Genomic DNA, 20,572 nt, shown 5'->3' on the forward strand with positions numbered 1-20,572 from the left:
GTCTGTTATTACAGTGTGCCCCAACACTGCTGGTACAGACAATTTCCGGCAAGGATTAAACCTGTGATTTTAAAGTAAGTTTAAACTATACTATTGCAAAAAGTAGAAGCAATAAAAAAGGAAGGAAGGAAGAGAAAGGGAGGGAAGAAAGCAGGGCATAAAGAATCACTATGTGCTTAAAATTATAAACATGAAATACATGGAATCTGTTCTGTTTGTATAAAATAGAACCAAAAACCATGCATGCTTTTTTTTTAAATTGCACTGAAAGAACTTTTTAAACATTTATTTATTTTACTTTAAAATCAGAGAGATATATAAAGAGAAAAAAGATTGGGAAAGAAAGAAAGCTCTTCCAACCACTGGTTCACTCCCCAAATGGCTTCAATGTCCAGAGCTGGTCTGGTCGGAATCTGGGAACCAGGAGCTCCCTCTCGGTATGCCATGTAGGTGCCTAGGGACTTGAGCCATCCTCTACTGTTTTCTCAGTTTCTAGGCAGGTAGCTGGATGGGAAATGGGGGCACCTGGGGCTAGAACCAGCACCCATCTAAGATGCTGGTGCCAGCAAGCTAGCCCCCAAAATAACTTACTTTAATGCCACTTTTTTAAATGAGCCTTTTGAAAAAGTACTCACATAGCAACAATACATGGATTGTCCACGGTACACACATGAGCTCCCAGAAACCTACCTTACCATTCAAGATACCAATGATTTTGCAAAAATTAAAAAAAAAAGAAAAAAGACAGAGAAGACTCTTGGAGATGGCCTGAAAGTGAGTAATAACGAGTGTACTTTTTATCCACCGATTCACACATCCCCGTGGGGAGCTGGGAACAGCAGAGATGACTGGGAAGCCAGAGCAGGCATTCACAGCGTGTCCACTCACAGTGTGGCGCAAATGTGGCCAGGGGCTCAAAGAAGACAGCACGGAATGCCGACGGCACGGTGTGGCAAGTAATTATTTCTCCCCAGAGCATGACATGAGCTATTTAAAATACAGGATTCCTGGCTATCCTCCACAAAAGGAAAATGCAAATGAGCAGAATATCAGGGAGAGGCATGGTGTGAATGGGCTCAGGGGTGTTCAGCAGCATACAACCTGAGCGGGGGTCCAGCCAACACCTCACAGGGAGGGGCCAGAGCCTGAGTCAGATGACAGCAAACTTCCAAGCTACGGGGCTTGGGGAAGGTAGTGGAGAGCTAGCAGGGAATTCCATGGTAAGCAGGCTATGCAAGCCCCAGGAGGTCAAAGACACTCAACTCTCTTCTCCAAGTGAGGGGAGTGGGCCAGAGAAAGTGCCATTCTTTCCAAATCAGACTTCCCTACACACCAACATTCTCTTTGGGCATCAGGCCACGGCCATTAACAAGAGTTATACGTGTACTCAACACTTCCGTTTACAAAGGGAAATGACTGTACAACTACCTTTCAGAAAGATTTACTTCAGAAGCACTTGAAACTGGAAATATGTGCTCTTAAACGGCCAAGCTTTGTTGTCTGAAAATGCATTCATTCCAGATCCTCCTCCTCTTGCTATTCCCAAAACAAGGAAATGCCACTCCAACAAGGGATCTCACCCCAGAAAAGACATTAGGAATGGCAGGTCTGAAAGCACTCGTAGTTTCTAAATTAAATGCTGAGAGGTAGCATTTTGCATTCCAGTAAAGTCTAAAAAAGGTATTCAAGAGCTAAATAGTGCTTTGTTAGCTACACAGGAAACCAGAGAGCTGTTTAAGAATTAATATCTCAGTCGCCTTTCGTTTTAAATTTCACTATCAAGAAGCACTCCTCTCCCTGCTTTTTCGTATTTCTCCTTGTGGGCAGTAAATAAAACATCAAAGTGTAAGAGACAGAATCAGGCCATGTAGAAAGCTTCAGGGTGGTGCACTCATTATGGTGTCATATCTGGATGTATAGTACACAAAGCATCGAGGTTCAGCAGGGCTGGGTTACAAAAATATTCACCTGTATGGAATCTGATTTACAAAAATTCACTATTACAGCTGGCTAAAATGTCTGCTGGTAAAACACCTTATTGGCTATGGAAAAATTCAGAGTTCTCAAGCAGCTGCTGTTTTGGGGAATCCACAGATTTCCTCTGAAGGAAGTCAGTAAATTATATATATACTCACGTAGGAGACTCTGGAGTCCTTACCTCAGCCGGAATCCTTCCTAAGCACTTCCACTCATCTGCCCAGTACCGGCTTTACCGAGGTCATTCAGCAATTGGTGCATACTCGGCTAGAGAGAGCACCAGAGATTGCCAGACACCGAGCTGCTGTACAGTGGGACCAAACACCTGATTTCCACTCTCAGTCCCAGCACGCATGTATACATTCCCTTTCAAAGCCTCCATTTCCCCTTCTGGGTTTCACAATTTCCTGGGATCCTCTTGGTGCCATGATAACCCCCAGTTTTTATGACTTCACCCTCAACTTACAACCCCACTGTTGGCAACTTGAGAGAAAGAAGAGAATTAAAAGCATCCGTGCAAAGGGAACTGGAGTGATGCAGGAAAAGAAGCTTCCCCTCCAATGGAATCCAGAAAACAGGTGGCTGAGGATGAGCCACGTGAAACAGAGAGCAGGGAAACTGGTGGTTAAAACGCCTGCATTGCACCCTGTAATATCTAGTCTTCACTCCTGGCTCCCTGACTCCAGACTGGCATTGCAGGCTCCTGGAGACGGGCCCCAGGGGATGGCAGTGATGTCAAGTGACTGAGTTCCTACCACTCATGGGAGACTCTGTGAGTACTGACCTCCTCCCTTTGATCCGTCTGCTGCACAGCATCTTCCCTTACTACCGTTTACCAACCCTCCCATCCCTCTATATCTCTGCCTCATATTGTATTTAAATTTTAACTGAAAATAGAATACAATACATCAGACTCAAAATTATTGGATTTCAGAAGTTGATGTGGCACAGTAAGTTAAGCCACCGCTTATCAAGCCTATACAAGTGCCAATCTGAGTACTGACTGTTCCACTTTCAATCCACCTCTCTGCTACTGCATTGGAAAAGACTGATTGGATTTTCTCGGCTCTTTTATTCAAGGGCCAGTTCAGCCTTGGTGTCTATTTGACCACATAAATTTGCTGTGCTCCACAACCGAAATGCTGGCATAGTTGAAAAAGAAGTGTTTCGGTCTGAAAGAGCCTCTTGGATTTTTTTTTTTCTGTTTGGTATTTCTGCAGGAATAGGCATGGCAGCTCAGGATAATACTGGAAGGACGTGTAAGCTCAGCCAAAGAGCTGAGTGCACAGTCTCCAAGAAAAGCCTTGGGGAACAGGTGCGGAAGAGATGCAAAAAGCTGAGCAAACCAGGGGCTTGTCTGGGTCGCCACTGCCCCGCATGTGCGTCAGGATTTCTGTTTCAGTGACTGGGCCTTAGCTCATCTTCACTATTAAAGGCAGAAATGTTAAACAGATTGCTACATTTTTTTTCAAAAGAACACAGAGCAATTGAGAAGATTCACATGTCGTGCAAAGAAAATGCTATTTTTTTCTGTCACCTCAGTACATATCCATTTAGCAAACAGGTGAATACCTGCACTATCTGCAAAAGGCCGGAGACCTGGTAGGATGCTTCGACAGCCCAGTCTACTCTCCTCACGGCAGCTACCATTCTGACAAATTCATCACGGGGGAAAGTTTCCAGGGAAATCTGATTTTTAGGGAGAGACAGTAGTCATTTTGCGTTAGCTGTGCCATACATCAGAAGCAAAACTGTTACAAATAGTCCATTTTTCTCTGGCGGCTCATAAACTTTAGTCAAGAGACTTCTGAAGAGAACGTTGTCCAATTTTCTGAGAAACTGCAATATCAAGAGAAGGTTTATGCTTCCTTCTCTTGCAAACCTCCTTTGAAGCAGACATTTCGAGCTCTGTTGGTGTGAGCGTCTGTGTGTGTGGTGTGGTGTGTGTGTGTTTAAAGTCCTGTCTTTTTTATAAGCACAGTTTATCTCTAAAGGATGTTCGCAAACTGAAAGTCACAGAAGCAGTGAACACTGAAAATAATTTGAATTTCTTAGCATGTTACGGCACTTTCATTCCTTCTCTCTAACAGATTCCCTCAGGGACCATGTCAGAAATAAATGAGCTACAATCAGGAGGACTTAAAAGCAGTTATCCATACAGACACCACACACAAATGTTGATTGCAGCATTGTGAGGAAGTGTCTAAAGTTGAGAACAACCCACATGACGAACAATGCAAAGATGGATAAATACAATAAGGGTTATTGGTATAATGGAATATTATTTGACGAAAAAGGGGCATGAAATAGTAATAGATAGATAAACCTTAAAAGCAGGAAGCTAAGCAAATGGATTAAATGAATGTGGTCACAAAAGATTGTATGATTAAATCAATGTGGGAGATCCTGAACAGGAAAAGCTATAGACAGAGAAATCAGGTGGATAGATGCCCAGGACTGGTTCACAGGATGATAACTAATGCATTTGTCTTTCTTTTAGATGATGACAACAATGTTCTAAAACTGACTTTGCTTTACTCACTTGTAACCAAACACAAATACCCAAGTGATAGCTGTTATTAAGGACAAGGAACAGAGACTAACATTTCTAAGCTTCAAGAAGGATGATTTTGAGTATTTCTTAAACATAAATATTCATACAAAATTTTCATGTAAAAACATACATGAAAAAGCTGGTTTTAAGTAGTATGTACTAATAGAATTTTGTGATAAATCCACACTTACAGAAAAGTAAAAAACAAAAAAACAACAAGACTGGTGCTTTCTCACAAGCTCTTCACTTTGCTTCCTTTAACTGTTAACATCACTCACAGCACAATAATCGAGACTTTCACACTGCTGCAAAACTTTGAACTATATCACAGCTCTTATTTAGATGTGCTGCTAGTATTCTCACTAATGCCCTTTATCTATCCCAAAAGTCAAGCTGAGTTACTACGTTGCCATCCGCCAGCCCATCTCCTCCAACTGATGTCATTTTGTCTGTTTCTTTTTTTTTTTTATAACCATGAGAGCCCCCATGTTCATGTGTACTTAGTTGGGCATCGGCAGTATCATGTGGCTCAAGCTCGTGGAATTCCTGTTGCTGAAGGCTGTCTCTCTGAATGCCTGGCCAAGGATCCATTCATCAGCACAGGATGGCACACAGCTGTTGGACCTGGAACAGGCTCTACAGACAAATGGCAGGCACGCACAACTCATTTCCCTCCCCAAACAGCTCCACTCTGTTAGACATTATTTCACATCTTTAGTCTTAACAATACAGATGCTACCACCATAGAGTTGCTGTAGGGCTTCAGTGCAATAACGCAAACAAAGCACTTCGCACACAACTTGCAACAAGTAATTTCTTTCTTTTCCTAGATGCTCTACATTCCCTCCACAGATTCTCCTTGACCTTGATGGGGCCATGTCCGCCACAAGTTGAAAATATTCCACATAGAAGGTGTGCTGGATCCACATAAGGCACTTGGCATCCCAGCTTAGCCGCATACTGAGGTACTGGAGACTTTCCTGTTATCACGTGTTAGACTGAGCACTAGACTCACTATTGCTGCTTCTCCGCCCCTTGAGAGAGCATCATAATACAAACAACCAGTGTAGAAAACATTGAAATTCAGGGCTGGTGTCCTGGCATAGTACACCAGGCTGCTGGTTATGGCACTGCCATCATAAATGGGCATTGATTCAAGTCCCAGCTGTTCCTCTTCCTATCCAGTTCCCTGCTTTTGGCATGGGAAAGCAGTGGGGGATAGCCTCTGGATGAGGCTCCTGGTTCTTGGCTTCCAATTGGCCAATGGGGAACGACCCAGAGAATGGAAGATCTCTCTGTCTCTCCTTTCTGTAACTCATTTTTTTAAGAGAGGTAAAATATCCAAATTGAGAATCTGAAGTGTTCTGTCTGCAGAGTATCACTTTTGCACCATCATAAAGTTGAAAAATCCTAAATTGAACCATCTTAAGTTGTAGACAATGCGTTATACTATCCATATGAATTCCTCTAATTCTCATTCATTCCATGAGAATCTTGTCAATTTTAGCCAGTCAGAAAATCATTTGTTCCAGGAAGAATGCCTCAGGGCTAGCATGCAGGGAAAAAAAAAACAGATTAATATAAGGAGAGAAAGAGGGGTCAGGTTCATCAGCATCAATACATCCTTTTGTTAGCCATTACAGCAGCGGGTCTTACAGAGCCATCATTAACGCTTGTCCAAGCAATGCCTCCCACACTCCATGAGCAGGAGGCTATGACATCTCTGGAAGACCCATCCACAGCTAGTGGAGGTATGCTCATGACCTTGCAATTATCAGATCACCAAAGTTACAGCAGATGACACCGTGGCATGACTGCAACATGGTCACTTGAAGTTTTAAAGCTTTCAGGTGACTTTCAGAATGCCACCTGAATTTGTAAGCTCCATCAATAATAGACGTGCCATAATTCATTAGCAGTTTGTAACAAGCTGGAACCCTCACTAATGATGCAGTGCAGTTTAGTAAAAGAATGTGTAAATTGTTGACTGTTTCAGAAAATACTTGATAAACCTCTCCAGCAAATTACATTTAATTTTGTCATTTAAACTGTCTCCTGTGGAGTTTAACCACACCATCAAAAACAGCTACCGCCCATAGATTCTGAAACAAAGGCATGAGCATTTTTTTTCTGCTGAATTCTTCTGAGTATGTTCCTTGTCTTTTGATAAAGCGAATGAGTCAAATATGTGTTTCTAGAGGTTCTGTTCCAGTGTGTCTAAAACTGTCCTTAATATAGAAAAAAAATAAATGAAATTAGGAATGGTGGAGAGGAATTCTTATGTTTGGATCATTTTTAAAAGATTTATTTTATTGGAAATTCACATATACAGAGAAGAGAGGCAGAAAAGAAGATCTTCTGTCTGCTGGTTCACTCCTCACGCAGCCACAATGGCCAGAGCTGCGCTGATCTGAAGCCAGCAGTCAGGAACTTCTTTCAGCTCTCCCATGTGGGTGCAGGGTCCCAAGGCTTTGGGTCATCCTCAACTGCTTTCTCAGGCCACAAGTAGGGAGCTGGATGGGAAGTGGAGTAGCTGGGATAAGAACCGGCACTCATATTGGATCCCAGCACATGCAGGGCGAGGATTTTAGACATTAGGCTACTATGCCATGCTCTGGATAATTTTGATGAGCAACTTTCTATTAGATGAACTATAGAGGAGGACTGTTCATTAGATGATTTGTACATATATATATCCAAATATGTGAATTACTGTAAGCCAGTTCATTACAAAGAAGTTGCACAGCAAGTCTGCTCCTTAATTGGAAGCAACAACTGGACTGATAGACTGAGAACTATTTTAGTGAGATATTGCTTTCATTTCTTCAGAAAATGTAATGGAATCCCTCATTACAGATTTGAAAACACACTGAATAAACATGGGCTCTGACTCGTAACTAAATGAAAAACCAGACAGCCGCACAGGAGTAGAAAGGGCTGCCACAACTTTGTCCAGTGAACTGAAAAGTGGTGGAAGTTGGGAATGTCAGGTAATTGAATAAGAAAAGGGTACACTAACATAACTGATGGACAACATGACATTGGACGGCCAAGACAGAGCACATTGCATTTGCATGAAATCCAGTGAGAATGCTTATGAGAAATAATGTGTGCTCTACCTTTGGGGGTTTTGGAAAGGGAGCTCATCTTTTCAAAGATACAATGAAGACCTGTTTTTAGAAGAGATTTGCAGACTAAGCCATGGGATTCCATTAACATTAAACTCATGAAGAGTTGACAAAGCGGCAGACATGTTCAGGAGCAGCCCATCCACCCCTTCCTCCAGGTGCCCCTCATGTCAACATCTTACCCCACGCTACAGCAATGATCACAGGCAAGCACTTAGCACTGGAATATTACTGTTAAACAACTCCAAACAGTTTTTTTCTTAATATTTCCACTAATTTTTTCCACTAATGTCCTTTTCTGGGAGTAGCATTTCAAGGTAAACATCAACCAGACATGTCCAGTTTCAGTATATGTGCTGCTGAAATGAGCACAAGATATGTCCAGAATGGAGCCATCGTGAAAGCAAAGGACTGGGCAACAGGCAACAGAGAAGGGTGAACAGCAGGACTTTCTGTCCTTTTCTCCATCGAACCGACTCTCCCGGTAATATACTCGAGTGGCTTCCAACACTACTTAGATTCTGATGCTATTATTATTTGATCCTATCATTTGCTCAGTGAAGTAAACCAATCCGAAAAGACAAATACACTTTCCCTGATTTGTGGTAACAAATATGCAGAGTATAAGGCACGCATAGGACAGTAATCAACATTTTGCTATTTTCTCATAATTTGCAGCACTGGTCTATCCTCCTGAGGAATGTGGCTTTTCTGCTTACTACGTGTTGAATTACATCTTTAGGGGAGGGTTGTGTGTGGGCAATCAAACCCAGGTCTCTGCCTCCTACCTGCCCTGGACTATGGCACAACTTCCAACCCTGTAAATGAAACATGACCTCTGACATGGTTGGGAGGTCAACAGGATTAGGTGTGCCTTTTAGCTAATCACAGTGTCATTATTGAGTGAAGGAACTACCTGAAAACACACTCCTACCCTCCCTATTCTTAACCTATAAAATCCTGGAACTTGTGTTGAATAAACGGAGACTCTTCACCAGCCTGTCTCCAGTGGTTCTTCTGGCCGAAGAACACAGTCACCTCCCCCTCAGTGACCTCGAGGCTTGCTGGCAGGATTTAAATTCTGACTATCCGCTAAATTGTGACTATCAGGTAAATTTAAAGTATGCCATTGTGAATATTAAAAATATATACAATAAGGAAAAATGAGGCTTATGTCCCCTACTGGGTACCTAAATGCAAGAATTTCTCTTCGTTTCAACTTTCTGTTAAAGTACACCCTAGGAGGGCAAAGGTGATGGCTCCAGTAGTAGGATGCCTACCACCTACATGGGAGACTTGGATTAAGTTACAGGTTCCTGACTATAGCATCCTCAGGGCTTAGAGTCGCAGGTGTTTGTGCACTGACCCAGCAGCTCATTTGTGGTTGCTCTTGTGCTCTATCTCCTTCTCTCTCTCTCTCTCTCTCCCTCCCTCTCTCCCTCCCTCTCTCCCTCCCTCCCCCTCTCCCCCTGACACCCTAACATTTAGCTTTCATATTAGGGGGGTAAGCAGTGCATTGAGTTATCCATGCCAAAACTTGCTTTTTAAAAAGAGAAACTATATTTAAGTATTGCAGAAATTGGGAACAGAGACAGTTGAACAGTGGCCACACTAGTTAACTGTAAATGTACCATGTCAAGCCTCTAAGCACTTAGTATTGCTCTGTTCCATTAGCCATGTAGCAACACTTCCGTAAGAGGTTTTGTAACAAATATGCATAGCATGCACAAGAGTCAGGCTTACTTACTACCACTACTACTACTACTAATACCATAATTATTTCTACAACTCTAAATGCCATTATTTTGTAATAAAATGTTCACCTAACTTTTCCATTGCAATATTGACATTGTAGACTAAATCCTCCCTTGTCTGAGACAGGTCTTAAAATCCTGAGCACAGTATCAACAGGTACACTCAAGTTACCAAATATAAGAAGGTCAATTTCATTAGTAAAGTTGCATGGCTAAGGAAGAAGGAAACGAAAGGTGGTACACACTCAGCATTCCATGCGTCACGGTGACATTTCAATTTATCTCCCCTGAATTAGTGTGCACTTGTTCAGTCTGTGACACAAGGATTCTGGAAGAGCACCATTAATCAATTCTCCATGCAACAATCCACCAGGAGAGTACAGACAGGAAAAATGCTGAAATATTAGCACATATTAGCAAGTATATCAATATCAGTTCTTATGTCTATCCCTGAAATGCCAGTGGGTGAGGAAGAATATTAACATTATGGATTACTCAAAATCATCCATAATAGCAAGAAGTCTTCTTATTGTGAGTTGAAATTATAAACACCTCTGAGTATTTCTATGCCCCTTATCTGGCAGATAAATTGGGTTGGCGTCATATTCAGGACACCAGACAGGCCATAACATGTAAACATGACAAAGGAAGGCTAACAGACCAAGTTGAGAGAAAGATTTAGTTCCAGCCACATCGATAACTGCAATATATAAATAAGCTTGAACACTACAATTAAAAGTGATATGAAATATATTCTCAGCATAACAGAACTGAATTGGAAATATATTACACAAACATATCTGGTAAAGCCACAAGTATTTCTAGCAAAACCACTCCTCCAAATACCTAAGGGCCAAGTAAGAAATCCTAAAAGAAACAGTAATAACTTTCATGAACACACACACACACACACACATGCTAAAACAAAAAGCAGGACACATTTAAGTTAGTATTTTGAGGAAACTTATAGCATTGAGTTTTATATTAGAAAGTTGAGAAAGCTACAAAACCAATAGCCAAATTATCATAGGCAACTAAAAATGAAGAGCAAATCAAGCTGTAAGCAAGTAGAAGGGAAAAATAATAAACATATAAATGGTGTCAATAGGTTGATATTAATTAACAGAAACCAACAAGCAAAAGAGCAAATCAATTAAGCGTCATACCGATTTACTTAAAAGACAGCAAAGCTGATGGACTTCTAACCACTCTGACCAAAAATAAAAACCAGCGAGATCATAATGACCAACATCAAGAATATAGAGGGAGTATCACCAGAGACCCTAAAAATATTAAAAGAACAGTAAAAGAATAATGAAAATTAATCTGCATTCATAAATGAAAGGCACTAATTCTGTAAGCAGCAAATCAGAAAAACACGAGAAACTGAAGGAACTGAATTAATTGAAATATTACAAGTTTTCCATGAAAACCCCTAAATACCAGTGTTTAATATTTTCATTGCACAATTCTACTGAGTTTAAAAGAACGCATAACAATTCTACATATTCTCTTTAAAGTTTTCTCATTTTTTTAGCCTAGAAAAAACCATGTAGCTGTAAACATAGAAATATAAATTATCATTGAGCTTCAGAACTGTGGTGGAAAAAAATCCAAGTGATCAAGGGATTTTTCTTATTCAGGTAATGTAATAAATTACTGAGACATAATCGAAAACTAGATCCTCACACAAAAATCACAGATCCAAATGAAAATTCAGTATTATGAAACTTCAGAAGCAACCAGGAGAAAATCAAAACCTGGTGTCAAAGAGACTTTTAGATGTAATATCAGAAGCATGATTCATCAAAAACAAACCAGAGTTCACCAAACCTAAAAGCACTACTTTGCCAAAGATACCAACTAAATTTAGTTAAGAAATGAAATGCCACACACCACAGATGGGAATGAATATGCACAAATTACACTCGGGAATACTTCAAAACAGTCATGGAAAACACAATTAAAAGGTAGGTATATCCGAGGGACAGGTGCAGTGGCACAGCAAGCTAATCCTCCACCCTGTGTTGCCAGCATCCCATGAGTCCCAACTGCTCCATTTCAGATCCAGTGCCCTGCTTACGTCCTGGGAAAGCATTGGAGGATGGCCCAGTGTTGGAAACCCTGTATGCCTATGAGAAACCTCGAAGAACCTCCTGGCTCACGGTTACAGATCTGCTCCGCTCTGGCCAAGGAAGTCAATTGCAGTGTGAACAAGATGGACGACCTCTCTATCTCTCCTTCTTTCTGTAAATCTGCCTTTCAAATAAAAATAAATAAAACTTTTTTCTTTTTTTTTAAAAAAGGTAGGTATATTTGGGCCCATGTTTCTGAAAAATTCTTGCACCAAAATAAGCTTATTCTTTAATTTCTTTTCCATGGAGCCTTTGAAAGTGTGTTCATATCTGACAGAGAATACACTACAGCAGGGACAGTAATTGGGAGATAATTCTTGAACACATTTTCACATTTCTGCACAGTTCTGGCTTCTTACACAAGAGTCATATTTCAATAGCCAAACCATTAGAAGTTAGAGCTTGCCCTCATATACTAATCACTCCATGAAAATACAGACATATTTGCCAGGAACCATCTGATGCCTTCCTTGGGTAACAAAGCTGAGGGACTTTTCATTCCTCTCCACAGATGATTTGTTGAAATTTCAGAATAAAGATATCTCACTCGTGTTTGTTCTTCTTCCTACTCCAGTATGAATGAAAACACCCTAGTAAAATGTTCCATTGTCAATAAATTTGAGCAATAACATACTTCCTTTGTGCTGCGATTTGCATGGAGCTTATAAAGCAGAAGGTTAATGTTTATTTGTTAACCATGGGGAGAGTTTAAATGCTGAGTAATGTTCCACTTTTATGGAATTTTGATAATATTTAAGCAATTTCCAGAATGTCTGTGATCCAAATTAGACAGAAAGGTGAGAGTGTATCAGTAACAAGTGACAGGACAGGTTGGTTCTCCAGTTTCGTCCTCTCACTTGGGCTCTGCAATGGAGATCGTATTTGACAACTAGATCTATGATAAAGACTTTCCGTAAAAAAATTAACATCAACAGAGAAGAGGTGGGCCACCTGATTAAAATTCAAGCCTCACGGAGTCTAACACATGCATTATCTAACACAAGCAGTGGGTTTGTGAGAGATACTAGACTTGGCAAATGAGAACTGAGTGTAATTCAAGTGAGAATCAATTGCATTTGGAGACTTCCTTGAAATCTATTTCCTTGTTCTAACAGTCTCTCGCTATGCTCATACAAACAGATAACGCCTGGAGAGCTGGATACACACACATATACACGCACGTGTTCTTAAATAAGCTCCAAAGTATTAATTACTTTCAACTTCAACTGTAATTTATAAGTTAAAGAGATTGACACGTGATGTTGAAAACTACAACGGTAGAAGGGTGCAAGATGTCTGTGCACGTAAAAGTTAGACGATAGGATTAGTTGTAGGGTTTATCCAGGAGGAAACACATTGTGTCAGTTAGCATAGTAAGTGAACTGTCTGAGCTTGCACCCTCATCTGAGTAATGAGGATAATAACCCTACATATCTCAGAATACATCAGTGCAGTAATATCTGTAAAGCATGCTGCCTGGTGAGCAGGGAAAGCAATTAGTAAACACAAAGCATTGTCGTGAACAGTCAATTTTGCAATTTGTATCGCACTTGCAACCTAACAAGTGAGTCCACCATGGTCTCTGCAACTTTCTTACACAGAGGGCAAGACAAGAAGCCCGAGTTCCATTTAGCACCAGTTTCTCTCCTCAGCTGTGTCCCAGGGAAGGGGGTGCATGGAACTACGGAGCAGCCTGGTGGATGCTCCACAACACAGTGGGTTGTGCCACAGTCGAAGAACTCTAGTCCTAGGGAAACTGAGTCTCTTGTCCTGGGCTACAAGCAAACTTTCCTGAGCTTTTCTCAAATGGAGAGAATAAAAAACCCAGGCCTCTGCTTAAGGAAAACAGTCATCTCACTCCTCTAAGGTTCTCTGCTCCAGAAATATCCTCAAAATACTGCCTGGAACAAAGTGCACCTGCATCAAGATTTATCTACCAACAAACCTAAGATTTCCATGATGGAATTAAGGACAGAGAATCCTCTTCCATGAGGCTGGATGATGACTGAAGACTGGAAAACCCGGTGGAAGATGGGACAGAGGTTGTTGTCATCATTTTTTGCTGGGATGAAGAGGATACTTGAATATTGAAAAGAGAGAGGGGGGAGGGGAAAGTGTGTGTGTGTGTGTGTGTGTGTGTGTGTGTGCGCGCGCACGCACATGAGCACATGCAGGCACATTCATGTCCATTTGAGAATGGGGAGGATGGATTATTAATACATGTTCTATCAGGTAATTGGCCCTGCAATGGGTAACTTGGCAGACATTTAAGAACCGACAGTTTTGAAGTCAGGCAGACCCAATTACAACAGTCCTCTGACACTTATGACTGTATAGCACTAGGCAGGGTGCTTGGTGACCTTGATATTCCTTCTTTGACGTGAACAAAGAAAAAACAATGGAGTGGGCTTAATAATTCACCTTTATGGGGCAAGATCACACATGTGTGTGCTCCTGTAGCCTGACAAAGAGTCAGTGCCAAAGAAATGTCAGTTACTGTAATAATTCACTTTTTTCCACCAAATAAATCACCTGAGGATTCTAATTACCGTGACTTCCCATCCTGGGAGAATGTACACCACTGCACACCATTTCTACAAAGAAGATACTTGTACGGCTCCTAGTGCAGAAGGGGATACTCCACACCGTTGATTACTGGGAAAATGCAAATCAAACCTACTATTTTAGATCTATTAAGATGGTTACATTTTAAAAACGCAGACACTAGCCAACAAGGAAGGGGATGTGGAGAAATTGGAGCTCTTGTACATTGCTAATAGAACCGAGTGATGCACCAAACAATATGGCTGTTTTCAAAAACTTAAACCTAGAATCTCCATACGACCCAATGAATTAACATCCATGCATATACACAAAAGAATTTAACTCAGGGACTCAAAGATTCCTTTGAATACCCATGTTCAGGATAGCATTAATTGCTAACATCCAAGGGACATGGATATTCAATAGGGGAATTAGTGAATAAAGCAGGGTCTGACCATCCAGTGAAATGTGATTCAGCTTTTTTTGAAAAAAAAATCACCTTTTGTTTTCCAATATACACGCATCAGCAGGTACAACTCCGGGGCATTCATTATCTGTAGGTCTTACATTCACAAGGCATCATTAGCTGAGCAGTTGGAGCCACAGCACGTTCTCTAACAACATCTGCCTCACAGTGTCAAAAGCTATCTCTATGGTATTTACTTGCGTTTCCAGAAGGAAAGGCATACTTGGCAAAACTTTTTGGATCCTAAAGTCAGGTGCAATAACCAAGACAAAAGTCTGGCAATGGTTCTCAGTCTGCATCTCAGAGGGTCTTCTAGGATGTGCAGACTTCCCTCACTCCTCCAGCACAGAGTCTTGCTCTTTGTTTGCTGGACATTACAGCAATGTTTCTTTGACTGTTGGAGGTTACTACATGGACAAGAGGAAATTTTAAGGAAGGAATCGCAAAAGCCATGACGAATGTACAACTGTTCTCACCTTGGGAATACTTCAGTCATCAAAAAATAGAAAAATAGAATCTATGGCTGCAAACATTTAACAAAATAATAAATGATGTAGATATATTAAAAAACCTTCACATCCAGGACCTGTCTGTTCTATCTTCCATAGTCTTCATGCAATACTCAGGATGGGAAGAAAAAAATAAATCTTCATAATTACTTGGCATAAGTCACATAAAGGTAACAACAACAACGACAAAAATCAGTATGTGAACCTGTGATAGCAAACATGTTCTTCTTTGATATTCTTAACCAGGGGATCCCAGTTAGGTCAATAGACCAGGCAGCACTGTACCAAGACCCCTTTCCGGGTCTGGGATGACAGGGACACCTGGGCAACATGGCAGTCCATGAGTTCTCAGGAGACTCCATGGGAACTGTAATAAAATAAGCAGCAACAGACACACTGACTCCCTAAGACCCATCACCTGTCCAGTTAAGGACATCCTACTTATGGTTCTAAAGCTGAAGGGATTTTGGAATTCCACAACCTTAAGTTAGGGACCAAGCAGGTCCCTAACAAATCACAGATCTTGTCCATTTTCCTACATGTGGTTACCATGGAAGTATCCAGCACTCCTCCCCCTAAAGCAGTTCTCTACCTCCATGGTTGGACAGCTCCAACTTGACACAGGTGAGTCTTTGGAAACAGGTTAGGTTGTACAAAAAGGTTCTATACCTGTTTGGCACAAGTAACAAAGATACTCTGCAAGACCCACCTCTTTGCAAATAGTGAAAAAAAAATTCTAGTTTGCATTTGGTTTGGTATGATTTTCTATTTAAACCTTTGACCTTCTGCAAAGGAGCATAGCATGACGGTGACTGTGGAACTGTCCAAGGTTGTGATCACAATCACAAACATGAGTTACATATATGACAGGAGGAGAGGGAGAGCAGGAGAAGATGGCTGGCCAATTCTTTCAAGGGCAGCTACTAGGAGTTCCCTCTCAGCATTTCTCTCTCTACATGTGGTCCCAAAGCAAACAAACAAACCAACCAAAAAAAACACTTTGATTTAACAGTGTGAATGGACCCTGAAAATACACTCAGTTAAATAAACCAAATACTTGAGCCCACGCAGTAGCCTAGTGCCTAAAGTCCTTGCCCTTGTATGTGCCAGAATCCCATATGAGCACCGGTTCTAATCCTGGAGGTTCTGCTTCTCACCCAGCTCCCTGCTTGTGGCCTGGGAAAGCAGTTGAGGATGGACCAAAACCTTCGGACCCTGCACCTGCATGGGAGACCTGGAAGAGGCGGCTCTTGTCTCCTGGCTTAAGATTGGCACAGCTCTGCCCGTTGAGCAATTTGGGGAGTAAATCAACAGAGCAAAGATCATCCTCTCTGTCTCTCCTCCTCTCTATATAACTGATTATCCAATAAAATCAAAAATAAATAAATAAACCAACACTTAATAATACAAACAAACCAATAAATAATACTTGAGGAACAGACATTATATGCTGATACTTCAACAAAATACGCAGAGGAGGCAAATTCACAGACACAGAAGGTACAATAAAGGTAGCTAGTTGCTCGAGTATATTGAGAGAGACAGTAATTTATTGCATAACAAGGACAACAAGTGTGAGAGTTCTTGTCAGCAAAGAAGAACAAGCTTTGGGTACACACAGTGTTGACAACTACACAACATTCTGAAAGCATCTGATGAATGCTTAATTCACCTTTACGGGTGGCTGCAATGAAGAGTAGTTACATTTTGAGACAATAAGGAAAAATACCCAAAGAAAAAGGGAACTGTCTTAGCAAGTCAGAGACCAGGTATGACCGCAAGGCCCTTTTCCTAAAACCCGCTGCTCTGCACCACCGTAAGCCGCAGTTAGAAGGAGGGAGGGGTTTTTGCCCGAAACATTATTTTTTTCATGCCATTCTAACATCACCTGCCATGTGAGTAAATATGTAAGATTTATGAATGCATAAATATAATCCTTACATACGCTTCAGAATGTTTTTAATCCCAACCCAAATGTTTCCACCGCATTGATTGGATTCACATTTCAGTGTACAAAGAGTTCACATGGTAATGAGCCTTATTTTGACCCAATTTAACAGTATTGGATATTCACCTCAGCAATGGTTTATGCTGCAATGTATTCTTGACATAGTTTAAAATCCCCTTCAGGCAGCCTGCTGGTCCCCATCCTATCAGAATATGACAGCCTCATGCTCTAAACATTTTCCCAGTGCATTGATTCTAATCCCAGCAGAAATGATTGGCACTTCTTTGCAAACAATGGAATTCACCCTATTTTCACTCTCAGCTCTTGGCATTTATGCTTTCCTCACACTTCTTGCTATTTTCCTCAAATTTGGTGAAACCTGACCAACATGTTGGCATTTCGACCAATGACATGAATGCAGCCAATGAAGAGGCAGGATAGAGATCATTACATGATTGTCCACACAAGTAAATGGCTTGACAGCTGGCAATAAAAACATGGAAGAGTCTAATTCACCATGTTTTCTCTGCCAGTTACCATCCCAGTCTCATTGGAATTGTGCTTTCTATTTTTCACATCTTACACACACCATCATTCTTCTCTTTGAAAACCACAGGGCATTTCAAAGCATGCATGGAGATATGGCAGTAAGAGAAAGCATATTTTCCATGAAGTTTGAAAATGCCCCCTCATATAGTACCCCTGGAAGCCACAGCCAACAGACTCTCCATGATGACACAGCCATCGCCCATAGAGATAGTCTCTGCTGATCAATGCCCGTTACAGGTCTCAGGTACATTGTACCATGGAATATGAAACATGGATATTCACTTATACTTAAATACTTAGAGTCAGACAGCCTTAAATGCAAAAAAAAGAAGAAATGTGACCCTCTCAATTGCAACCCTGTATGCAGTGAAAGAACTCACCCATCATTGTAGACACGGCTGAGAAGCTAACTCATTGGCACAGAAAGGCAGAAGTCTTGCCCAACTTCATATTTACAATTCTTACACTGATAAAGGCACAACATGATATCCCATATTTATTTATACTGTGAAGGAACTTCTTTTAAAAGTAACATTGAAATGTTCAAAGACACACATTTTTTTTATTCTCTTTTTATAAATGCTCTCTCAGTCAGACACGGAGTCAATGTGCACCTTGATCAACTCAAAGAGAATCAGATGCCCCCCAAAACTAACACTGAATACAGAAACACATATCCAGATGGTTTACTAGAGAACTAGAAGGGTTCACTGGACTGAGAGCTGCCATGGCAACTACAGGCAAGAAGAAACATAGGGGTTGCTTTGGGCTATCCACACGGGTCTGAGAGCTGGGAGCTACGCACACACTCCGCTAGCAGCCTGCTTTCTTCCATGGCGTCCAGGCTCCCCAGTGCAGACTCCTCCAGCTCTCTCATTAAGCAGAATGGAAGGACAGGTTGCCTTATACTAACTGTGGTAATGACAAAAACAATGAAGTTTTTCAAACAGCTACTGTATCCCTGAACTCAAAGGATAAAGGAACTCTATCATAACAGGTAAGAAAGCCATTAATTAAAACAAAATTATGTCTATCATGTTGGTGCTTATTAGCTAGGCTTCCCCAAAACATAATGCAGCAGTATAGTTCTTTGGCTAGCAACAATTTACAAAATTTCTAAAACATTAACTTTGGAAGAAAACCTGCAACAAAAACAAGTTCCTAGAAATAAAAACAGAGGGTTCCAATCCTGAATCATTTAATATCCATCTTCCAATATGTTTTCATTCTTTACAAAATAGTATCATGTGATTTTTAACTTAGGCACCTACTAGGAAGGGACCTAATCAGCTCTAACTGGTTGCTTATGATAAAAGCAGAAAAGAATTTAAGAGTACATTATCATCCAAAAGTTCAACACTTTGGTGCAGACACATTTATGGCTGAAAAATAATTTTTAATGACCAGAAGTGAAATAAATCAGTTAAGATAGCATATCACGGTTCCTTAAGAAGTCTGTGGAAAGATGGAATTAAAATTTTATGTCGGTACAAAGAAACTTTGAAATGCACCCCTAGTGATCTCACAATACACATTTTCTGTGAACTTTCTGAAACTCTGCCTATGCATGAAATCCTCAAAATAAAATAAACCTAACTTTTAATTCTATTGGGGACAAACTTTCTCCAGTATCCTTTTATATGAAGAAATTATATGGCTGCAAATAGGAGGAAATGCTGGCTGGAGGCACTCACTACTTCCTAACTCATGTCTTCAATTTCTGTTAAACACCAAACTAAGGGAGATAAAGTTTCTAAACCTCAGCTACAAAGGAGAAAATATCTTCTTCTTTGGTCTGATTCCCGTCTCCTCTTGCTTATTGACATAGTCTGTGCATTCAAAATCAACAAGTACACTTTCCGCTTGAAAAGAAATGGCAAATCACTTACATAAACATAGCACTCAAGTTATGCATGAAGGATTTTCAATTCTCACAACACAGACAAATGTATCTCTACAAATCTGAATACCATTTAGAAAAACAGAAGATACTGCGCTTATATCAATAGTTTTCCATTGGGCTGTGGACACATTAATTTGTCAAGATAAACACATGAATAAAGCACAGTTGTCTTAGTGAACCAAAGAAAAACAAGATAAATTTAAATGGAGTATCGCTCAGTATTCTTTCAGTGACAAGTGAAAAAAAAAAAAAAACATAATCTAGGTAGGCTTATGGAAAGTTACATGGAAGGAAAGAAAGGAAGAAATAAAAGAGAAATAAAAGAGAAACAATGAGGTATGCATTTGGTACAGCTGGTGAAGATGCTCACATCCCAAATGAGAATTCTTGGGCTTGAGTCCTGCCTATTCTGCACATCATGGGAGGCAAATGATGATAACTCAAGTCTGTGGGTAGCCGCCATCCATGTAGAGGACCTGAACTAAACACTAGAGTACCAGCCCTCAGCCCAACTGAACAAAAGGAAGTACTGACTCTTGAACCTTGAAAGTAGGCAACAGAATGCATGTGCAAAGGCACATGCCTAGCAATTATCATGAATTCAGTTCACTAATTCTTCTGTTTTCATCACAGGCATTTTGAGAGATCAATACAATGATAGTCTCTTAAGGTGTCACCTATTCTGAGGCTTTAGATCCAGCTAGGAAATGTTAGTATCTTCTCAAATATCCCAATAAGTTACATTGCTTTCCAATCTTTCTATAACCAGTTCTGCAGTTATTAATAGGACCAGGGAAACAGGATATACTGGTTCGCTGAGACTTGGGGTGGAGAAAAAAAATGGGAGTGGCTGAAATTATAGATGCAGTCTAAAGGGTGAGGAAGTTTGAGACACTTCCCCGACTCTAATTCTTACGTATTTCCTACCATTTTTCACAGTTTCCCTGGGAAGATTAAATTAGTCTTCAAAGGTCAGTTGTAATGTATTGCAATATGACTGTGAGAACTGCAGAACTCTGGGTGAAGGTTGGTGCAATGGATAGTAAGAGAAAGCTGATATTCTGAACAGGTGCAGGGTGAACCACAGAAGGTAATGAGTCAACCT

The 20,572-nt window shown here is 40.7% G+C and overlaps 1 pseudogene; it reads left to right on the forward strand.

Annotated features, from left to right (window-relative positions):
• The first annotated feature begins 844 nt into the window (after nt 1-844).
• Nucleotides 845-20,572, forward strand: part of LOC118759439 (golgin subfamily A member 5-like) — a 33,764-nt pseudogene continuing 14,036 nt past the window's right edge.

Source organism: Ochotona princeps, chromosome 13 (assembly GCF_030435755.1).
Source record: "Ochotona princeps isolate mOchPri1 chromosome 13, mOchPri1.hap1, whole genome shotgun sequence".
In the NCBI taxonomy this organism is placed as follows: Eukaryota; Metazoa; Chordata; class Mammalia; order Lagomorpha; family Ochotonidae; genus Ochotona; species Ochotona princeps.